This window comes from Myotis brandtii, unplaced genomic scaffold (genome assembly GCF_000412655.1).
Source record: "Myotis brandtii unplaced genomic scaffold, ASM41265v1 scaffold397, whole genome shotgun sequence".
Lineage (NCBI taxonomy): Eukaryota > Metazoa > Chordata > Mammalia > Chiroptera > Vespertilionidae > Myotis > Myotis brandtii.
In genome coordinates this window covers 2,629,659-2,652,304 of record NW_005365229.1, presented here as the reverse complement: position 1 = coordinate 2,652,304, position 22,646 = coordinate 2,629,659, and the positions used below count along the sequence as shown (strand labels likewise).

The 22,646-nt window shown below is 43.7% G+C and overlaps 1 protein-coding gene across 1 annotated transcript in view; it reads left to right on the top strand.

The window, feature by feature from the left end:
• The window catches only part of RBFOX1 (RNA binding protein, fox-1 homolog (C. elegans) 1), a 2,191,581-nt gene that overhangs the window by 698,892 nt on the left and 1,470,043 nt on the right, over positions 1–22,646 (top strand).

Genomic DNA, 22,646 nt, shown 5'->3' with positions numbered 1-22,646 from the left:
TTTGATCTCCCTCTCTATAGATAGCTATTGTATATCCATATCAAAATGTCTATTTAAAGTGAAGTATCTCTATGTCTGTCTGTCTTTATTTATTGAAATACATTTATTTTTAGGCGTTGTCTCATGTGATTATGGGGTCTGGCAAGTCTGAAATTTGTAGGGCAGATTGTCAGGCTGGAAACAGACAGGAGTTGATCTTGTAGGCGTTGAGGCTGAAATCTGTGGCCTCCTGGCTGGAATTTTAGGCAGGATTTCTGTGCTACAGACTTGAAGGAGAATTCCTTCTCCAGGAAACTTGGCTTGGCTCTTAAGGCCTTAAGCTCATTCGATGAGGTCCACCACATGATAGAGGGTAATCTCTATTTACAGTCAACTGATTGTAGATATTAATCACCTCTACAACGCACCTTCACAGCTAGGCACCATAGCCTAGCCAAGTTGACACGTACAAGCAACCATCGTATCATTCTGCACCCTCTCAAGGCATTGGGTCTCTTTGGAGCCACAGTCGGGCAAGAAAACACCTGAGCAGAGGCTGCTGCATTCAGCACCTGAAATGCCAACTTGCTAAGAGGTGGAGTTTCAGTTGAGTCTCCCAGGCCAGACTGCCTCCCACATAGTGAGGGTAACGAGAATAGACAAATCAATGTGGACTCGTTAACATTTAATTTAGGGTTTCTAGTGTGGAGTATGTCAGGAAGAAAAATGACAGACCTATTACTTGTCCAGGTATTTATTTATCCTGTCATTAGCATTTCTCTCTCTCTCTCCCCCCGCCCACCCCAGACACACACACACTTCCTACATTTTTTATTATTTTTCACCTAATATCTTTCATCCTGATCACATGTCTTCTAACAACCACCACTCAAACTCCATTGTAATTCCCCCCCACACACTGAGGCTCTCAGGACTACCTTTACTCTGCTATTGATATCATAGTTTATTTTATTTCCAAGTGTTGTATGCAGTACCATGACATCAGCATGAATAGTGGGCTTCTGTCACCAGGGCAACCAAAAGCACAGCAGGTACATTCCTTCCTTAGCGGATGTCTCCTTCCCTCTTGGGTGGATTGCAACTGTGTCTGAACCATTCCATGTCTGCATTCACAGGATGTAGTCAATGGGATGTAGACACTTGACAGTTTCCTCACCCTTAACTTGTCTGTCTTCATATAGCTTACTGGCTAAGACCTGCTCTTCAGAATCCACTAATTTATTGTCATTCATTTCTGCAAACATAGCACATGATATTTCCAAGCATATTTAAATGCATGATTATATCATTACAAACACTCTGACCTCTAACAGTCTAACATTTTATTTCTTTATTACACATCCCCATGCATTTCCCTCCTCCAGTATGATACTTTCCCTTATGATCAATATGCCCATTAATAATGAGCATACACACCACTGAAGGTATCTGGTTACGTGATCATCTCCCTGGGCTGTTCTTGCATATGAAAGAAGTTGGAATAGATGGGATATAAATTCTTTAAAACTTATAAACTGTAGATTTATTCCATATCTATAACCTTCCCATGTGTGTAATTTTAGATATAGTAGATCTGAGGACATCTGGAGCATTCCAAGTGCAAGCATCAGTGCAAAATGCTTACATGTACTTTTCCATACCCTCTCCTTACCTCCATAGAATTACTCAGAATTTGTGAATAATTTCATTACATTTACCTTTGGTTGTATGCTTGATGGAGTGGGGCTCCAAGTGCACAATCTAATAAGGAAATCCATTCCTATATTTTATACTCAGTCGGATAGAATACATACAATTTTCGGAAGGCCCTATGTGTATGTGTTTGACTAATACATGCCCAGATTTCACCCTTGATCAGTCATATCCAAAGTTGACATTGTATTTGAACCAATCTCTCTCTCTCTCTCTCTCTCTCTCTCTCTCTCTCACACACACACACACACACACACACACACACACACATCCCTGAGCCCAAGACATGGAGAATCTAAGTCCACAGTTCTGGAGTAAACCTCAATATCTATAATTTAAAATATTTTAAAAAATATTTATATTGATTTTTAGAGAGGAAGGGAGAGTGAGAGAGAGAGATAGAAACATCAATGATGAGTGAGACTCATTGAGCGGCTGCCTCCTGCACGCCCCCTACCTGGGATCAAACTGGCATGTGCCCTTGACCAGAATCAAACCGGGGACCCTTCAGTCTGCAGGCCGACGCCCTATCCACTGAGCCAAACCAGCCAGGGCTAAAATATTTTTAAAGCACCTGACCCATGTGATTCTTATAGATGCCCAGACATGTTCTCCTTGTTCTGGGGTTGTGGTTTCAATGCTGCTGCAGGTACTGCTTGACTTGGGTATTCTGTGCCGCACGCTGGCTTTCACTGTAGCATTAGACTGTTTCACAGCCTCCAATGCGCTCATCCCTTGTGTGCTTTAGTCTTAGTTACTTCAACAGGCCCTTAACCTGCTCAGAAACTTGTCAGCAGCTCCAGGAGCAAACTCTGATCCTTCCACGGGGCTTTCAGGAACCTCCAGGCCTGCATCTCTCTTCATCTTTGGGAGATGATAGAATGTGGCTCTGAGACCTGGCTTTGAATTCTTGTCCCTCCTGTGAAGACCTACTAAGTTCCAGGCAGTGCCATCTGATGTCATGCCTATGAGATGGATGTCCCTGTTTTGCAGATGAGAAAACTGAAGCTTACTGAGTTGAAGTCATTTACTTGATGACTTAAACAATACTTGGGATCTAGATTTTACTAGTAGTTCAGGCCTGTCTCCAAAATCCAGGATTTCTCCAGGGTAAAATGCTGCCTGCCCGTGTCAGCAGAAGGGTTTCTAATCCAGATTATGTGAAAGTGTGCTAGGAATGAGATAGAGTCCTCTTTTCTTCTCACTTTAATATTAAGAAATACAACCTAGACATGGCAGTTGAGAGGTTAAGTGCAAAGCACTAATTAAAAAGCAGTCCAATTTCTAAGACTGAAAAACCTCAGCTGTTGTTGAAAATGTAGACATCAAGAGGGAAAAAAGCATTTATTCCAATACAGTGCTGCTAAACTAGATGCTACAGGGAAGTGGGCCTACACACACCATGGTTATTCAGCACTTTTGGGATATTGTCAGTACAAGGTTGCGGAACGGATGCCATTTCAATACGCTATTCTAAAAATGTAAATAGAACATATGATTTGAGACAGCAGGGACTCATGTCAGAATTTAGATTCTCAGGATAGCCAACCGGAAAGGGCAGGTAAGTTTCCAGAAATAGATGAGCGTTTGGCCAGAAATGGCTGTGGGTGCACTGCGCCAAGCATTGGCCTTTGCCCAGGTGCCTGCCGTCACGTCAAGGATACAAGCTGAAGCTGGCCATATGGTTCTTGGAGTCTCTCTGCTCATTCCGCCCTCCACTCCGATTTGGGCTTCTCTTTATCTGCAGGAGAAGGTAATTGCTTTAGACTTAACAGGCCGATCTTGCCCCTTGACTCACCATCATGCTGCATTATGAAATGAGGCATCAGCAGTGGTCTCCTGGTGGAGCTGGGTGGGGGAGGGAGTGGTGCCTGAGCTATCAACATGGCACAGTTTAAATGTCAGGCTCTGCAATTTACAAGTGATCTGAGATTCATGGGAAATGTGATGGAAAAGTCATTCTCTACCCCCCTCTCCCTCGTGGTATAAAATTGAGTATGTCATAAATTCCGTGCATTGCTAAGTTCATGGTGCTTCCGTAAGAAGACATTAAAAATAGAACTTACATCTTCAATTTGAGCCTAGAGAGCATCCAGGCCAAAAATGTACACACAGACATTAAGCTGCCTTTTAATCTAGTTTTTCTCACTGGGGGTGGGGGGAGTGCTCTGCTATTTAGGGGCAAATACCTTCTCAAAGACAACCTGTGTCTGATATACTAGTACTTCGTTTTGTTAATAGCAAGAGTGAATAGAGGTGAAAAATCTGAGAAGACAAGTCATGCCTGGATCAGAACTTAAAGTTCCATTGAAAAGAAAGTAGAAATAACTCACTATAGTGTTACCTATAGTTAGTGTTACCTGTGTGATGGGGATAGCTCACAGCTTAATGTTAAGAACAACATTTGAGCTAGTTTGAGGAAATACATTGGGTGAGACATATTTTCCTTTTCATCAGAAAGAAGTTTGCTTTTCCCTGAAACCACAGTCTCAGCCTTTCTAGAGAAATCTTTCTCCATTGAAGGGCTTGTCTATAAGGTGGGGGGGCTGCTCAGGGCAGAATCCATTACAGACAATTGAAGCAAGTGCTGATATTTGCTTAGAAAATAAAAATAAACAAATAAAAAGCTCATTACCTAGAGCAACATGACTGCTTCAGGACTAAGAAATTGACAATGTTTAATTGCACTAGTTGCTGAAAACATACATCCAAAGCTTTCAGGACACTTAACACAATGATATGTGCATTTATTATTCTGTCAGTTGGGGAAAACTCATGTTGGAAATGCCAGTACTTGAGCAGTGTCCCTCTAACCTTTTGGTGAATATGTCTATTGGATTAATTTGATGGGAAAACATAATCTTTCTATCAGTAGTGCCAAGATTTCTTCAATTTACTTGCATTTCCATAATTTGCTTTAATTACTTGCAATCTTTCTGATTTTAGGCTGTTCACAACTTTTTTCTCCCTTAATTGTTTCATTGAGGAAACCATGTTTTATATGGATTTGAGGCTGTGGTTCTGATGGGTTGGCTTTCCCTTTGGGTCTGAGCTTGTACACGGCTCCCTGGTGGTCTAGCACAGCCTCTGTGGGTTGTTCCAGCAGTTGCAGCCCTATGGTCCCCAGCAGGGCAGAAATAGTTTGTGGCTTGCTTTTTCCCTTATCTCCAGTCCCAATCCTGGCCACAAAGTAGGCATTCAACATATTGATCAAGAAAGAAGGAAGGAAAGAGGGAGGGTGAGAAAAATTATCTGACCAGCTTGAAGAAACTGGAGGCCTGCCATTCCCTTGGCATGCAGCGTTATTTACAACTAGAGGCCCAGAGCACGAAATTCGTACACGAGTACAGTCCCTAGGCCTGGCCTGTGATCAGGGTCATCTTCCCTGGCTGCCAGCAGCTGGCCCTGTCCCCCGCTGCACCCACCCCCGGTTCCCCATTTGCCATTGGGCTATCAGAGCCTGCAGGCCAGGGGGAGGGACCGAGAGGTTGGCCGTTCCCGCCTGCTCGCCGGCCCCGTCCCCCGATGCCAGTCACCCTCTGTGGGGTGACCGGTGGCGCAGGGGCCTTGGCCTGGTGCCACCTACATCCGCCCGCCATCCACCCCTGGTTCCCTGTTTCCCATCAGGTGATCAGAGCCTGCCCTATCGGGGCTGTGGGCTGGGGCAGCTCCTGAGTTGAGCGTCTTCCTCCTGGTGGTCATAGCATCTGGTCATTCTGCCATTTGGTTGATTTGCATATTACCCTTTTATTATATAGGATTATTATATAGGATAGCCAAGATCTGGAACAGCCCAAGTGAATATCAGTAGATGAGTGGATAAATAAAGCTGTGGTACATTCACATAGTGGAATACTGCTCAGCCATAAAAAGAAGGAAATCTTACCTTTTTCGACAGCATGAATAGACCTGGAGTTTATTATGCTAAGTGAAATGAGCCAGTTGGAGAAAGACAAATACCATATGATCTCACTTACATGTGGAATCTAATGAACAAAATAAACTGACAAAATAGAAACAGAGGCATGAATACATGGAACAGACTGACAACTGTCAGGGTGAGGGGGGAGCTGTATAAAAGAAGGTGAAAGGATTAGCCAAAAAACATATATTTATATCACACTAGAGGCCCAGTGCATGAAATTCATGCTCTGGGGGAGGGAGTTCCTCAGCCCGCCCTGAACCCTCTCAAACCCCTTGCTCCTTACCCCCCGCCTGCTTGCTGCTCCTTACCCCTTGGCTCACTGATCCTTAGCGCTGCTGCAAAGGCGGGAGAGGCTCCCGCCACCACCGCTGTGCTCGCCAGCCGTGAGCCCGGCTTCTGGCTGAGCCGCACTCCTGCATTGAGCATCTGCCCCCTGGTGGTCAGTGTGCATCATAGCGACCGGTCGTTTTGTTCGTTCTGCTGTAATAGTTGCTTAGGCTTTTATTATATAGATAGACACAGACAACAGTGTGGTGATAGCCAGAGGGAAAGGAGGGTGGGGGTAGGTGAAGGTGGGCAAAGGGGGGTGGGGACTGGGGAAGGAAAGAGACTTTGCTTGGGGTGATGGGAGCACAGTGCAGCATGCAGATGCTGTTTTATTGAGTTGTACACTTGAAACCTGCATGGCTTTGCAACCAATGTCACCCCAATAAATTCAATAAAAAAATAAACAACTGTTTTGGGAATCTTTGTTCATGAGGAACTTCATAATTGTCTCTCTGGTGAATTTCAAAGTCATATAAATCCCCCTAAAACTTAGCTATTTTAGAAATTTGTAGAAAATTTCAGTGCAATAATACTATGGTTATAATTCAATGTTAAGTAATTAAATATAAGCAAATCTTCATAATTCAAATTCAGTGGAAGGGATTTTTAAAAAAATCTTACTGGATTGTTATAGAAAACCTTCCTTCTGTTAAAAAATATGATTGAGCAGTAATAGTATTAGAACTTTGCATAACTAAACTTTTCAGAAACAGACCTAATGTGGAAAGAGGTGTTAATATTACTGGAGGATGTTGAGTAAATATTTCACTTCTGGTTTCTTCAAAATATCCAAATCCATCAGGCAAATGACTTCAAAATGACAAGGCAATGGAGTGAAAAGTTAAAAATTCCACTAGAAGCATGTATTATCATATATACTTCAGAGTTCCCACTCTTTGCAAATACAGCTTATATATAGGTTATCAAACTCAGGCATGTAGGAAGATAAGCAGAGCCAAGATTTCGTGGTTTTTAGGACATAATCAAACACCACACTGTAATAAAGTCTGATCAGAAGTCACCCTCAGTTTTATAGATCAACTCTGTCCAGATAAATCAGTACAGAACAACCCAAATCAACACAAAGAAGCAGCTGGTTGGGGAGGCAAATTCATGGATATGTTTTGCCATAAATTGTACAACACAATTTCGCCTTTTTGTGAGGCGTTATACTTCAGGTCAGTTCATTTTTGCAACCCAGTTTTCCTAAGATGTTTGCTTCTAGGTAATAAAATTATATATGTAGTAATAAATCATATTATAATTATTGTTCAGATTACATTTGTTCCTCTTTTTTTTTTCCCCCATAACTCCCCTCCTCCCAGTTCCCGCCCCACCCTCCGCCCTCACTCCCCACCCACTGTCCTCATCCATAGGTGCACGATTTTTGTCCAGTTTCTTCCCGCATCTCCCATTCCCCTTTCCCCCCCAAGAATAGTCAGTCCATTCCCTTTCTATGTCCCTGATTCATTATAATCACCAGTTCATTCTGTACATCAGATTATTTATTCACTTGGTTCTTAGATTCACTTGTTGATAGATGCATGTTTGTTGTTCACAATTTGTATCTTTACCTTTTTCTTCTTCCTCTTCTTAAAGGATACCTTTCAGCATTTCGTATAATACTGGTTTAGTGGTGATGAACTCCTTTAGCTTTTCCTTATCTGTGAAGCTCTTTATCTGACCTTCAATTCTGAATGATAGCTTTGCTGGATAAAGTAATCTTGGTTGTAGGTTCTTGGTATTCATCACTTTGAATATTTCTTGCCATTCCCTTCTGGCCTGCAAAGTTTCTGTTGAGAAATCAGCTGACAGTCGTATGGGTATTCCCTTGTAGGTAATTGAGTCTCTTTCTCTTGCTGCTTTTAAGATTCTCTCTTTGTCTTTTGCTCTTGGCATTTTAATTATGATGTGTCTTGGTGTGGTCCTCTTTGGATTCCTTTTGTTTGGGGTTCTCTGCGCTTCTTGGACCTGTAAGTCCATTTCTTTCACCAGGTGGGGGAAGTTTTCTGCCATTATTTCTTCAAATAGGTTTTCAATATCTTGCTGTCTCTCATCTTCTGGCACCCCAATTATTCTGATGTTTGTACGCTTGAAGCTGTCCCAGAGGCTCCTTACACTATCTTCGTATTTTCGGATTCTTTTTTCATTTTGCTTTTCCGGTTGGGTGTTTTTTGCTTCTTCGCATTTCAAATCTTTGGCTTGATTCTTGCGCTCCTCTGGTCTGCTATTGGGTGTCTGTATAATATTCTTTATTTCAGTCCGTGTATGCTTAATTTCTAGTTGGTTCTTTATCATAGCATCGAGGGTCTCATTAGTTTTCGTGACTCTCTCCTCAAGTTTATTGACAGCTTCTAGCACATTTTTGCAAGCCCTCAAAATTGCGATTTTTAGCTCTATATCCTCCATTTCTGTCATGTTTTTTTGTCTCCGCATTTTTTATGCTTTCTTGGTGCACCCCCTAGTGGTCTTTGTGCGCAGTCTTGTTCTAGTTGAGCCTTGATTGTTGTAGTTAATACTAGAGGGATTTGACCACCAGGCCGACTGGCTGTGTGAATCAGCTGTGTCTGCCGCGGAAAACTTCTGTCCTCTGGGGAGGTGCTAATCTAGCCTTTGCCTGCGGCGATCCGGCAAATGGCTCTGCGCAGGGCTTGGGCGGGGCGGGCTCAACAGGGCGGGCGGAGGGAGCCGTTATGGTGCCCTCAGTCCTGTTCCCAGAGGCTCTGCTTCTCAGAACCCCCGGAACCGCTGCAAACCTCGGAGGGAAAGCTGCCTTCCAACTGATGCCAGACACTCCCGCTTCTCCCGTTTGGGTCCGAGTCCCCAGCGATTCGCCCGTATCTGGAGCTCAGAGTCTGAGACTCCCCCCTGACCGAAAACGACAACCGCGCTCTCAGCCACCAGCCCGCTTTGCGCGCGCACCTCCGCACCTGAGTTTTTTCCACACTGCGCCTCCTCTGAGCCTCGGTGTGCTGTTATTTTTCCTTCTAGTTGAAGAGTCTCTCCTCAGCCAGCCTTCCTGTGGTTCTGGGTGATGTCCGTTCCGTCTTTTAGTTGTATTTTTGAAGTGGTTGTTTGCAGCAGCAGTCTCCGGTGTTTACCTATGCCGCCATCTTGCTTGGACCCCTATAATTATAAATTAATACAGGGAGATCTACAGTTGTTCCTGTGGAAAGTAATACAATAATCACAAAGTAATAATATAAGAATAAACTGTTTTGCATACTAACAATATTGCTCCTACTTTTGCCCCATCCTGTATGATTAATATATTTATCTGTAATTATAAATATAAATAGTATATGTTATAGTTACAATTATGTATGATTTATATATAATTTATAAATCTAAAACTATTAATATATAAATGTATTTTATATACTATATATAAAGTTCTATTACCTGGAAGCAACTTATGCATAATTATGTATATATTACATATATATTTGTATTTGTACTAATTTATTTACAGTTTTTTTATGTAACAGTGTCATAGAAGTTAACATATTTCCTTTGATACTCAGAATTTAGCACAATATCTAATTAAGTTATTTGTCAGATTTTCATCTTGTTCTTTGATTTTGATTACCTAGTATTTTCTATATCTTTGTCATTAAATTGGAAAAGCTCTTTGATTTTTGCATGTGCTGAAGGAAAATGTACCTTGCCATGTAAGGGGCAGGAAGCAATTTTTATGAAATCTATTTTAATTAAATAAAAATAAATTAATGCTTTTTAAATAAATTACCCAAACAGTTACTCTTTAGTTCACAGTGCAAAGTTGAAATACTTAGACATCTTTGTTACTCTCATGTGTAAGTCTAGCATATTTATGGATGCTTCTCAGTAACATTTTGTGATTGCCATAATGAGTCAGAAGCTATGTCTAGATTCTTTTTTTAAATGAATCTGAAACTAATATTTTAAAAATATTTGTATTGATTTTTAGATAGACAGGAAAGGAAAGGGAGAGAGAGAGAAACATTGATGTGAGAGAGAAACATCCATTGGCTGCCTTCTGTGCTCCCCCCACTGAGGACTAAGCCTGAAACTTGGGCATGTGTCCTGACCGGGAATTGAACCAACAACCTTTTGGTGCTCAGGACAACACCCAATCAACTGAGCCACACAGGTCAGGGCTAGATTATTTCTTTACTCATATTCTTAATTCTCAGAAGGATACTCTGAGAACTCAAGGATAATGGAGTTATAAGTAAGCCCTGGTCCCTTTATATTACCGACAGCACTAGATTCCAGGGCTGAGATGAACCACTCAAAACATGTTTATTCAAGGAAAATTGATGCTGAGGAGCTGATGGAATGCACACTAATATCCGGGTATTGTAGGAAAAGCCTTCCTTTGCCTTTGGACCAGTTCAATCTAGTTTAGCAAATAATTTCAGAACCGAAAAACTGGGAAGTTAGTTACTGCTGTTATTGTTATTGTTGTTGTTTTCTTTTCAAGTGTATGCTAATAGGACAAGGAAAAAGAAATACTGGTTTCAGCTGCTTAGCCCAAAATTCTTTTATCATGTTCAACTGGCTAATGCAATTCTTACATGTTTGCTTTAAAATATAATATACTTCAGTTTGGGAACTAAAATGTTTAAAAATATCAAGTCTAAAATATGTTAAAAGTTGTTATAGTTGAACCTATAAGCTTTCTAGAACCCTATCCTATATAATTAAACCTTAATATGCAAATCGACTGAACGGAAGAATGACTGGTCGCTATGACGTGCACTGACCACCAGGGGCAGATGCTCAACGCAGGAGCTGCCCCCTGATGGTCAGTGCACTCCCACATGGGGAGCACCGCTCAGCCAGAAGCCGGGCTCATGGCTAGCTAGCTCAGTGGCGGTGGCGGGAGCCTCTCTCACCTCTGCAGCGGTGAGGACCCCTCGGGGGATGTCCACGGGGAGTGGGCCTAAGCCGTCAGGTGGACATCCCCCACGAGGTCCTGGACTGCCAGAGGGTTCAGGCTGGGCTGAGGGTGACCCCCCCCCCAGTGCACAAATGTCGTGCACCAGGCCTCTAGTTTTATTATAAACATGTATGCATTTCAATCTCTTAGATCACTCATTCTTCCTCATTAATTATTTAAAAATAGCTAGAATGATTTGAAATAGAACTATAAAATATACATTATATCTAAATTCGTCAGAGCTCTTTCCATTACAAGTGATAGAAACTCAATTCAACTGGGTTCAGCCGAATAGAAATTGGAAATAGGGCTTAAGGTGTTACACTATGGAAAACTGGCTTCAGGCACAGCTGTATCCAGGAACTGGATCCATGTAGTCAGGGCTGGCTCTCTCAGTCTCAGTGTCCCTCCTCTCTCCATCCTCCCTCCCTCTGTCCCTCCCTCCCTCTTTTCATTTCCTGCACAGTTGCAGAGACTCCCTGTGTCTGTGGAGCATGCTTAGCCATGATGATTGAGCAATCCCTACCTATAAAGTTAAACTCCCCCTGTCGCTCAGCAGATAGGACTGAAAATGCCCAGGTGTCATCATGGTCCATCCCTGAATCAACCAAGGTATAATCTGGTTGGTTGGGTCTGCATCATGCATCAATTCTTGTCTGAGCCTGGTGTCCCCACCCTAACCCCTCTAGCATGTACCCCAGAACAGAGGGGGTTCCATTACCAGAGAAGGTGAAGGAAGCTGAGGTGGCAATAACAAAGAGGGCTATGCACCCAATATTCCCATTTACCCGATTCAGAGAATGTGATGGACCTGAACAAAGTCACTCAGATAACAAGCATTGAGGTGAAATTAATTAAAATGTCAGTTTAAAATGAATGCTTTCCATGTTAATACAGATGTATGTGCTTTGACTGGCTTTGAGAAATAAGATCACCAAACTTTCAATCAGTTTTCTGAGGAGGTGAAAAATAGTAGTTAAATTTTTCTTTCATTCATCAATTTAATGAATACATATTGAGTATTCTCCCTGTGCTGTCTCAGACTCTGGAGATAGAGCAGAGAACAAAATGGACAAAAGTTTGTGTCCTCATGGGTCTTATGTATTTGCACACTGTGAGAATAATTTACTGCTTTAGGAAATATCTATGCCTTTTAGTGATAGAATATACCTTGCTATTCCTGAGGTGTGAAAACTACGTAATATGACTTGTACCATAGAACAAAGATGCAATTCTCTCTCTCTCTCTCTCTCTCTCTCTCTCACACACACACACACACACACACACACACACACACACACACATTGTTCAATCCAGTCCACTCAACATAGAGTTGAGTATTCTGGTCTTGAGGTCATTCTTCTCTCCTTCAGATGATTCAATCATAGTCTCTGAAGAAATTTAGGGAACTTCTAACCTGTGCCTCTGTTTCTAGGACAGGAATGAACTGAAACTATCTCAAAAAAGCATGCACAATAGTAACCACTGTGTATTCTGTATGTGCAGTTCTTCAGGCACTGTGTAGACCAGCCGTGGGCAAACTACGGCCCGCGGGCCGGATCCGGCCCGTTTGAAATGAATAAAACTAAAAAAAAAAAAAAGACCGTATTTTTTTTACACAAACACTCCATCCATGCTTTTGTTCCGGCCCTCCGGTCCAGTTTAAGAACCCATTGTGGCCCTCGAGTCAAAAAGTTTGCCCACCCCTGGTGTAGACCATCCTGTCCTCTGTCTTTTACTTTTCATGACAACCCAACAAGGTAGGTACCATTCTTACTCCCATTCACAGATGATGAAACCAAGGCCTATGTCATGTGTCTCAGGACTCTTAACCTGAGAAGTCCTTAGAATTCTTCTAGAATCTGGAAGTAAGAACGATTTTCTTCCTTGCCTTACTGACTCAAAGGCACAGAGTTGGTATAGAAAGGCAAGTAGATGGACAAGGTCATGTCGGGTTCCTCACAGTAAAGAAAGCTGGACAGATGAGGTCACCTATAGAGTTCTCAGCAAAGGTTTGAAAAGAAAAACCATCAGGCCAAACCAGAGGAGGGGAAATAACTAAGAAGCAATGAGTGGGCCTTGTAGCTCTGGCCTGAGGTGGGAACGCGGACACTGATGGGCAGGCCTCTTACCCAGAAGCCAACTGAAGAAGATTGATAAGGATGCTGGAATCCAGAGTAGCACCCTCCTCGGAGAGTGACAGCCAATATCTAGCCTGCCAGAGAGTGCAGACGAAGCACTTGGTGAATTTAGTCTTATTTACAGCCTCGTAAGCCAGGATTGCTAATTCTCCGTGTGTCCTTTAGTGGGAAAAGCAAAACCGGGATGACGGCATTAAATACCTTTCAGGGTAAATGGCTTTTGGGCACTGGATTTCCACCTCTTGCAATGTATCGCATGTCAGCCCAGCTCTCTGCTGGCGTTTCAGAGATGGGTGGGCACGCAGCGCTGTAGCTGATGCAGCAACTCAGCCAGGTACGGGCTTGCATATCCAGCATTGATAGCTTTAGGTGTCAAAAAATAAATCACATTTTTAAAAGGTCAGGTGGTTTATACTAACTGTGTGAGCATTGAAAATAGTCTGGGGCAAGCATATTTATTATTCTTCAAATGAGGAGAGTGATAGCGCCTCAACACGGAGTGCTGGGGAGTGAGAGCGGGGAAGAACATTGCTCATAACCTCACCACCAGATCCCTTTTTGGCTGTGTTGTGCTCTCCTGGAGACAAAGCGGGGCTTTGTTGCTGTTGTGGTTCTTGCTATTTGATTTTTGTTGGTTGGTTGCTGTTGATTTTTTCTTTGTCCTTCAAAACCTAGCACTGGTAATGAGTGACGTTTAGGTTGGAATGGATTTAGAAGAAATAAATCCATATGTTACTAGAGGCAACTCCCACATGTAGGTGGACTGGTAGCGTTTTGAATGTCCCTAGTATGAAGCTGGAGTTGCTCTTCCCAGAAGGCAAACTTAACCTGTTTTCATGGCCCGATGTGTCCTGTGGTGGAGCCCAAGAGCGGCACTCATGTTCACTCTTATTCTGCAGGTTGCAATGAGTTGTGTTGGATAATCCCAGCAGGAAATCCTTGCTGGGGTTGGAAAATTGGAGGGGTCTGAATGGACCAGAATCCGACTTCTAGAACCAGGAGACATCCTGACCTGCTCTGCACATAGAAGTTAAACACGTGCAAGAGAGGGAAAGAGCTGGTTTGCAACTGAAGTAGATGTAGTAACTTGTCAGTCTCATGGACCTCAGCCTTCTCCATTAATCACATGCTGTTTACAACTCAGACATCCACTCACTCAGCAAAGGCTGATTAAAGGAGACTATGTATCAGCCCTGGGCTCCGTGCCATGTATGTATATACATGATGGTGAGAGAGCCCGACATGACAGGGCCCCTGCTCTCTGGGCCTATGTTTATATATATTTAAACACATGGTGTTGGGTGGGTCAGGAAGTGCTTACCCAGTATTCTCCTGAGCGTGCCTGTGATGTGAGCATGACTAATGTTAGCGATAACCAAGAAGTTGACATTGGAAGGGCTGCTCTCATGATTTCGGTGGGATGTGATCACAGGAGAATGAGGGGTGTCATAGTAAAATGGAAAGAACTTTGAGCCACGGCTAAAAATAGCCAGGTCTGAGGTTGAAGCACCATCAATGACATACCAGTCATTTGGGGCATCTTGGCTCTTCTTGTCTTTTTCTGGTCTTCATATTCCTCAACTTTTGGAGGAGAAGAGCTGCTGTGTGTCTTCTAAAGCCTCCTGCTCTAAGCATGTGATATAATGTGTGAGAAACACTTTGTACATAACAAATCATGTAAAAGTAAATGGTTATTGTTGTTGTTGCCATTACTATTATTAAACCCAGTTTCTAGTAGTAAGTTGTATTAATTAAGGTTACAGGCTATGGAGCCAGACTGCCTGTGTTTGAGTTCTAACTCTGCTACTTCCTGCCCAGCTGTGTGCCCTTGGGAAAGTTACTTAACCTCTCTGATGATCAGTAGTTTCTCCTTGAGATGTGGCTGTGTTAGTACCTCTCTCCTTGGATTCCCGTGAGGATACTGAGATAATGTAGGCAAAGTGCTGACAACAATGCCTGGGACAGTAAGTGTGCCATGGATGCTAGCTGTTAATGTTGTTGTTATTCCTTTATTGTCCAGGATGCACAGTGCTTTGTCATTCTTCTCCTGCTCCTTTATCATTGTGGCATTTCCAGGTCCCCACGTTTGCTGCTCTCTTAGAAATAATGTTTCTGTGGCTGTCAGGACCTACCTAGCTAAAACTGTGCACAGTGGGTCATGCTAAAGTGATAAGAACGCTGTCTATCCCTTCTCAATAGTGATTAATTTTACATCCCACAGATAGCAGTTATACAAACTTTTACTATACATCTAATGAACAGGTGTGAAAGTCCTTTTAAAATTGCATTGTCATTATACCGTTTTACTGTAACTTCCAATCTGAAGTCCTGAGTGTCTAGCCCATTGAGAATTAACTTTAGAGTGCTCATATGACTTGGATCAGCTTTTAAAACCCTCTTCTGGAGTCTTAAACCATGTGTGATTGAGGCTTAACACCACATAGCAATCCTCCTAACTTCGGGCAGCAAATTTAAGTCTGGCAATGCTGTTAAGGAGAGGGAGAGGCATATGTTTTCTGATGCAGGAGGGGATGTCGCAAAGGGGGCAACGAGGGGATAATTTCACCCTGGGAAATGCAAGAAAGGGGTGGGAGGTGCAGGGCTCCCTTCATCATCCCACAGAATGGCTAACTGTGACCTTGTGTGGGTTATCAACCAACATGTAAGGCTATTAACACCATCCTTTCCTGCTTCGCGGGATCAGGGAACCTGGAGCATCTCTCACCTGCAGGGCTCCAGCTCCTGCCTAAACACAGCCAGTGGGTCAGGCTTCCACAGAGCCACCGGGGACACGGGTGCACTGCACAGAGCTCCTGTCATGTGCCGAGCATTGGACTATATGCTCCTGTGAGCAAAACAGGCGTGATCCTCAGGGAGCTTCAAGTTCTTAAGGGAACACAAGCACTGACCAAAAATATGCAAAATGGATGCATAATTAAAACAGAGCCACATGCTCTGAAGGAAAAAGAACACATTTTTTTGAGATAAAACAGCAAATAGAACTGAGCAGGCTGGGTCAGAAAATATTGTATGAACAGGGGTACTTTTTTTTCCTTTATTAAAAGAATTTCCTCCCCTCTGAATGAAGACTTTATTGAATATAAAAAGGAAGAGAAACACTACAAAGGAATGCCCGAGTGTCAGGGAAATGATGGTCAAAGGTTCCAAAGGGGCTTCAGCAACTAGCAGAGCCCTTAGGCTGGTGCCCTGCTGGCAGACCCGCTGATGGGAAAATGCCACTCCTCCCCCTTTTAACACCAATCTATTCATTTAAAAACGTAATCAAAGATATTTCCTCCACTTAGAGGCACCAAGAACTACAAATCTAAATCCCAAGGATGCCCATTGGAAGAGCGCTTATAATGGCTCGTCATAGTTTGAAACCACTAACATGGGAGTTTTGTTTACTTTCCCAGCATCCTTTGCGGTTGCCTGGCCTAAGAAACTGGATTTGAAACGAATGTAGAACATAGTGTCCCTTTGCTTTGGGTATTTAAAAATAGACCAAGGATTTCTCCTTGGGCATCTCTCAGATACACTGTAGCTGGCCGGTGAAGGCTGCTCCCAGGACGGATTCAAATGTGAGACGAAATGAAAATCTAACAAGGTGAATTGTTCAGGTTCAAAGTGCCACCCCCTTTCAGCTCATGCAAGATTATTCCTGGTTGGACAGTATTTCCCCAGACAGGCTGGGCTGGTTCCCTGGAAGCTGTACTAGTCAGTAAAGCATTCAGGAGTTTGAACCTCTGTTATTATTTTTTCCTGTAAAAGACTGGAAATGTGAATTGCTCCCCCATTAGGTCAAGTAGGTTTGCCCTGGGAAATTTTTACACTAGGATGCTCTGGGCTGAAGATGAAGGTTCTGTTTTCGCCCACCCCCTTTCTTTCTTTCCTTTCTCTTTTTAGGGGTCCAGCAGTTTGCTGCTCTCTGCTGACCCCTGTTGCTTTTGAATGGGGACAGCTGGTTTTCCACTGGGTGTTTCTTAAAATAAGGTTGCAAAGAGATTCATGCGAGGTTGAACATTGGGTTGCTAGTTTCTTGTGAGGTTGACTGACCTGTGAAACTGACTTTTAAGTGGAAGCTGAGCTAAAGGAGGAAGACACCTTGCAACAGCAGGAATCTCAGGGTTAATGGAAAAGAAGGAAGTATAAATCTGTGAGCCCCTCTCTCCCTTGGCTTGGTGCAGCCACTTGCAGCTAGGGTCTTTAGGGTCTTTGTTTTTGTATTTGTGCCTGGAGTCAAGTTCAGTTACACTGCCCACTTCTGAGTGCCAGTTTGTTCCAGGCCCTGCAGTGGCTGCGGGGATTTCCAGAAAGGAGAGAGTACAGCCACATAGTAAGTGTTTAATATTCTGAGTTTTGGAGTCAGGCTATGTATGGTTTTGAATACGGACTTCAACTCTTGCCGGTTGTATGACTTCAATAAGTTATTTAAATTCTCTGAGCCTCAGTCTCTGTATCTGTGAAATGGGAATTACAGTAATTCCTGATTCAGAGGTTGTTGTGAGAAGCACTGAAATCATTACAGTGATAGCTGCCGCTTGTTGCTCACTTACTAATTAATGTGACTGCATTTTAAAATGTACTTTTATTGATTAAAGAGAGGAAGGGAAATGGTGAGAGATAGAAACATCAATGATGAGAGAGAATCATCCATCAGCTGCCTCCTGCACTCCCCACACTGAGGATCGAGCCTGCAACCTGGGCATGTGCCTTGATGAGCATAGAACTGGGACCTCCTGGTTCATAGGTTGACACTGAACCACTGAGCAATACCAGCTTGGGCAATGTGAGTGCATTTTTAAGCACTGTACTTCCATTATCTTTTAAATCCTAAAAACATCCCTATGAGCTATGTCTGATAATTATCCCCATCCTATCTAAGAAAAAGATAATATGCAAATTAACCATCACTCCCATCACAAAGATGGCAGCGCCCATAGCCACAAGATGGTGGTGCCCAGGCCCCTCAGCCCCTCCAGAGTTCCCCAGTCCCGGGGGGGAGGGGCTGCTGAGAGCGGGCAGCGTGAACGGCCTGGCGGAATGCTTGCTTTGTCACTGCAGCGACCAGGCAAGCGTCCCACCCTGGCCACGGAGGGCCTCTGGGCCGAGGAGAGCCTCTGGGCAGCGGGCGAGAGCAGCCAGGCCCTGCAGAGAGCAGAGAACCACGGGGAGTGGGCCTAAGCCGTCAGGGCTCCTGGATTGGAGAAGGCTCCCCTGAGGGCTCCCAGATTGGAGAGGGTGCAGGTTGGGCTGAGGGACCCACCCCGTGCACGAATTTTGTGCACTGGGCCTCTAGTTTTATAAATAAGAAAGTAGAAGTTTTAAAAGATGAAGGTTAAGCATAATATATGCCAGGAGGTTTTATTTTTTCAGAAAACCCTCTAAAGAGGCTTCTGCTATACAGGCATTGTTATCTCACATGACCATACTGAAGGTCAGGTGTCAGGGTTGTGTAATTTAGCAGTGTAGTGATCTCACCCAGAACCCCAGGTGCTTCACATCTTTCTATCTCTCACCCTCACCTACAGGCCCTCAGATTGTACCCTCATATCACAGGATGGCTGCCACAGCTCCAGGCATCATCTCCCTATACAACCACAATCAGACAGCAAAGGCACTTTTCGCCTCACCTTCCAATCAGCGGGAAACCTCTCCCCAAAGCCCTCAGCAAAATCCTGACAATATTATTGGTCAGGTTTGCATCACATGCTCCTGCCTAGTCTAATACTGGCACCAGGAATGGAATGATCCCTGCTTCCTCCAATTAATCAAATCCACCTCCCTTCCAATCAGCGGGAAACCTCTCCCCAAAGCCCTCAGCAAAATCCTGACAATATTATTGGTCAGGTTTGCATCACATGCTCCTGCCTAGTCTAATACTGGCACCAGGAATGGAATGATCCCTGCTTCCTCCAATTAATCAAATCCACCTCCCTGGGAAGGGGCCACCTTCCGAGTCCACAGAGGGTGGTCATTGAGCCAGGAAGGAAGAATGCCCTTGGGGATGGCTGCTTTGTTGGCAGCCAGAAGGGTCCACCCTACAGAGCTGGATGCACCAAGGCCAATTCAAGATCATGCTCTTGGGCCCAGCAGCCCACACCCGAATGAGGAAGTCTGAAGCACTTAGCACAGAGCCTGGCACAAAGCATCCCTCCCTGCAGGTTCCCCAGTGCCGCCGGTGATTATATTCCCTCAAGCGCTGTTCCCGAGAGGGAGAGACAGACACATAAGGAAATAATTTTAGGATAATGCGAAATGTGCTATATTGGTTGTCGCCACAGGCATTTATGGAGATTCACAGGTTCATTCAGATTTAAAATACTGGCCCCTTGAGAGGCTGTTTAAAATTGACTTTTCTTCCAGCCAGGTGTTGGTTCTTGCTTTCCTCCCCTTTTTGGCCTGATTCCTTAACTCCAAAAAACCCCTTTCCATCTGCCCTCCCATTCTCTTGAGCCCAGTCTTATGTTTTTATTGATTTTAGGGAGAGCGGGGAAGGGAGAGGGAAAGAGAGAGAAACTTTGAAAAAAGAGAAACGTTCATTGGCTGCCTCCTGCATATCCCCTATTGAGGATTGAGCCTGAAACCCAGGCACGAGCCCTGACTGGGATTTGAACCCGCGACCTCCTGGTGCATGGGACAGTGCTCAACCAACTGAACCACACTGGCCAGGGCGATGCTGGTAGTCTTTAAGCGGAATAATTGACTCAGTGGAAGCCAGAATTTATTTGGAGGATGGGATCATGAGGGAATCTCAGAAAGGAGCTTGCAGCATTTTCCTTTCAACTTCTTTGTCCAAAAATGACGTCAAATTTTAGAAAATGAGCAAGAAAGCCCAAGTTCAGTAAGAGTATAATGGTTGAGGTGTCCCAGCTTTGTCGCTCGATACCTTCTGATCTTGGACAAGCCAATTAGTCCTCTTTAAATGGGGCTCATCATAGCATCTCCCCTTGAGAAGGTGTTCTGGGGAGTGACTGAGAGCATATTTAAGTGCCTTTGCACAGAGCTCAGAACTTTACAGAGTTCTATCACCCTCCCCCATTAGTATTATCTCTGAAGTCTTTTAGTCTTCAAAGGACAAAGGACTCTTTGTAATGGTTTGATAGTTCCTTTATAAAAACAGTTAGTGACGTGGCAGCAAAGTAAGCCTGCTCTTACTTGATTTCTGTGATTATCTGGATTATGGGATTAGGAGCTGGGGTCAGACATTCCTGGCCACTGCAGAGGCAGGCATCGACTTTCTTCCCCATACGTTATGTCAGGACAGACACCTGGGAGCTCCTCAGATGGGGAGTCTGAGACACTGAGTGCCTAATTCATTTTGACCTTGAACTATTTATTTGACTTGAAGTGGCTAATGGCCAGATAACTACTCTGAGATGGTATCTCAGTTTCTACTACTTTACTTTGAGGGGGAAAAAGCTTGAGATCGATCAGAAATCATTTGCAAAAGTGGTTTCCTTTTCCCCAATCAACTTGGTAGAATCCACTTCTATCCTGAGCTTACTGTCTTCATTCATTCACTTACTCAAATATGTTCTCAGGCACAGTGCTGGGGGAGAGCAGCTACTGCTTCCTTCAAGGGGCTTCCTTCACTCACTGTCCATGTTCTCCCCTCAGGAGCCTCAACCCCTAGCTTCTCCTGCTGGGACACTGCTCATTTAGCTCATGCAAGTCTCTTGGTCATGAATCTAACTTCCAGATGCTAATTGGGTTTGAGGCACCCTTGATCCATTCCATCTGACCACCCGAAGACAGGCCACATAAACAGTGGGGTGAGTGTGCGTGCATGTGTGTGAGTGGGTGTTGGATACAATAGACCCTAAGTTCCACCTTCCCCAAGCTGTGTTGCTTGACCTTCCATTTCCTCCTTTGTAAGACTCTTAGATAATAATAAACACATTTCTTGGATTTGAATTTGTAACTGAATTGTTGGAAGTGAACCACTCTATGCCATTTGCCGTGTCTTCCAAGAGTTATGTTGCTTACTCTTCACCCATCCCCACACATCCTGTACTTCAGGGTTTTCATTCAAGCCTCTGCTGCCCAGACTTACTCTACTGAGCATTTAACCAACTCTGGGGGTGCTCTACCGAGGAATGAGGGTGAACTCCTTTTCCCTGTACCATGGGCTGGTGCTTGCAGACACAATGTCCCCATTCATTGGGCTCTCTCTGAGTGTCCTTTGGATTTTTGCTTAGACATAATCCAAGAGTGAGTGTAGAATCTTTAGCACCTGACCTGGGATAATCCTACTCACTTGGCTGAGCATAAAGATACTCGGATCGGGGGGTCCAGTCTCATTATATCTCAACACATGTCAGGAAGATCACTTACTCTTTCCCAATAAAAGATGACATGTCAAAGAGCGCCATCCTTTTTGTGTTGGATCTAAATAGGTGTCTAAAGCCATTCCATCACCTTGCACAAAAGAGATGCTCAGCAGATGTTTATTAAAGTCAACTGAATAATGCTCAACTCCAGTCCCCTTCCCTAAAGCACCTTGCAGTGGAATGGGACACAAAAGAGACGGTGGGTCATTGTTCATTCGGGCTTAGCCACTTTACTCATTAAGGACTTTCTGACGTTCATGGGAAGACCGGGAATACTAGCCAGGAATACGGGACCGGGGACTAAGTTCCAGCAAACCTTGCAGGAGGAGCCATGCTAGCACCAGTCAGGTGCAGGTTGAGGGGTGACATGAAAAGAAAGGTATAGACATGCAAATGCCCTGAAGGAAGAGGGTAAATTTGACAGAAATCCAGTTGTTGTCACCAAATTTAGATTATGAGATGAAAGGCTAGGTTCATGAGGATAGATTGGCTCTCCCTAGGTATTCTGACGCTAGAACTGCTGCCAGGTGAAAAGTGGCACATTTTTAGGGAAATTTAGGTCTAATGAGAAAGCTTTCCCTTAGGCTGAAATTAGAAACTGAGCCACCCATCCTGTGCATGTGAACGTACATGCACAGGCAAGCTTTAGTTAATGTAAAAGTTCCATTTTAATAGCTGTCACCAATATATATGAAATGTAAATATTGTATGTATCTATCTATGCATAGATAGATATAGGTGTGATAAAATAAAGTAGCCAATCAGCTGTGATTTCAGCATCCATAGTAACCATTGCCAATATTTTCTAGCCTTTTTTTCCCCCCTCTATATGTACTAGTACATACATATTTGTAAATTTGGCATCACTGTGAGCTATTTTGTCTTTACTTTAGATAACAAACACAACAATTTCTTGCCTGGCTGGCATGGCTCTGTGGTTGAGCATTCACCTATGAACCAAGAGGTCATGGTTTGATTCCTAGTCAGGGCACATGCCCAGGTTGTGAGCTCGATCCCCATTGTGGGGCGTGCAGGACGCAGCTGATCTATGATTCTCATCATTGATGTTCCTATCTCTCTCTCCCTCTCCCTTCCTTTTTGAAATCAATAAAACGATATTAAAAATAATTTCTTCATGCCATTAAATGTCCTTCTAAAATGTATTATTTTAAGTAGCTTCATAGGGTTCCATTATAGTGATGTATAGCACTCAATTAAACCACTTTGTTGGATATTCAGGTTGAGAGAGAGAGAGAGAGAGAGAGAGAGAGAGAGAGAGAGAGAGAAAGAGAGAGAGAGGAGAA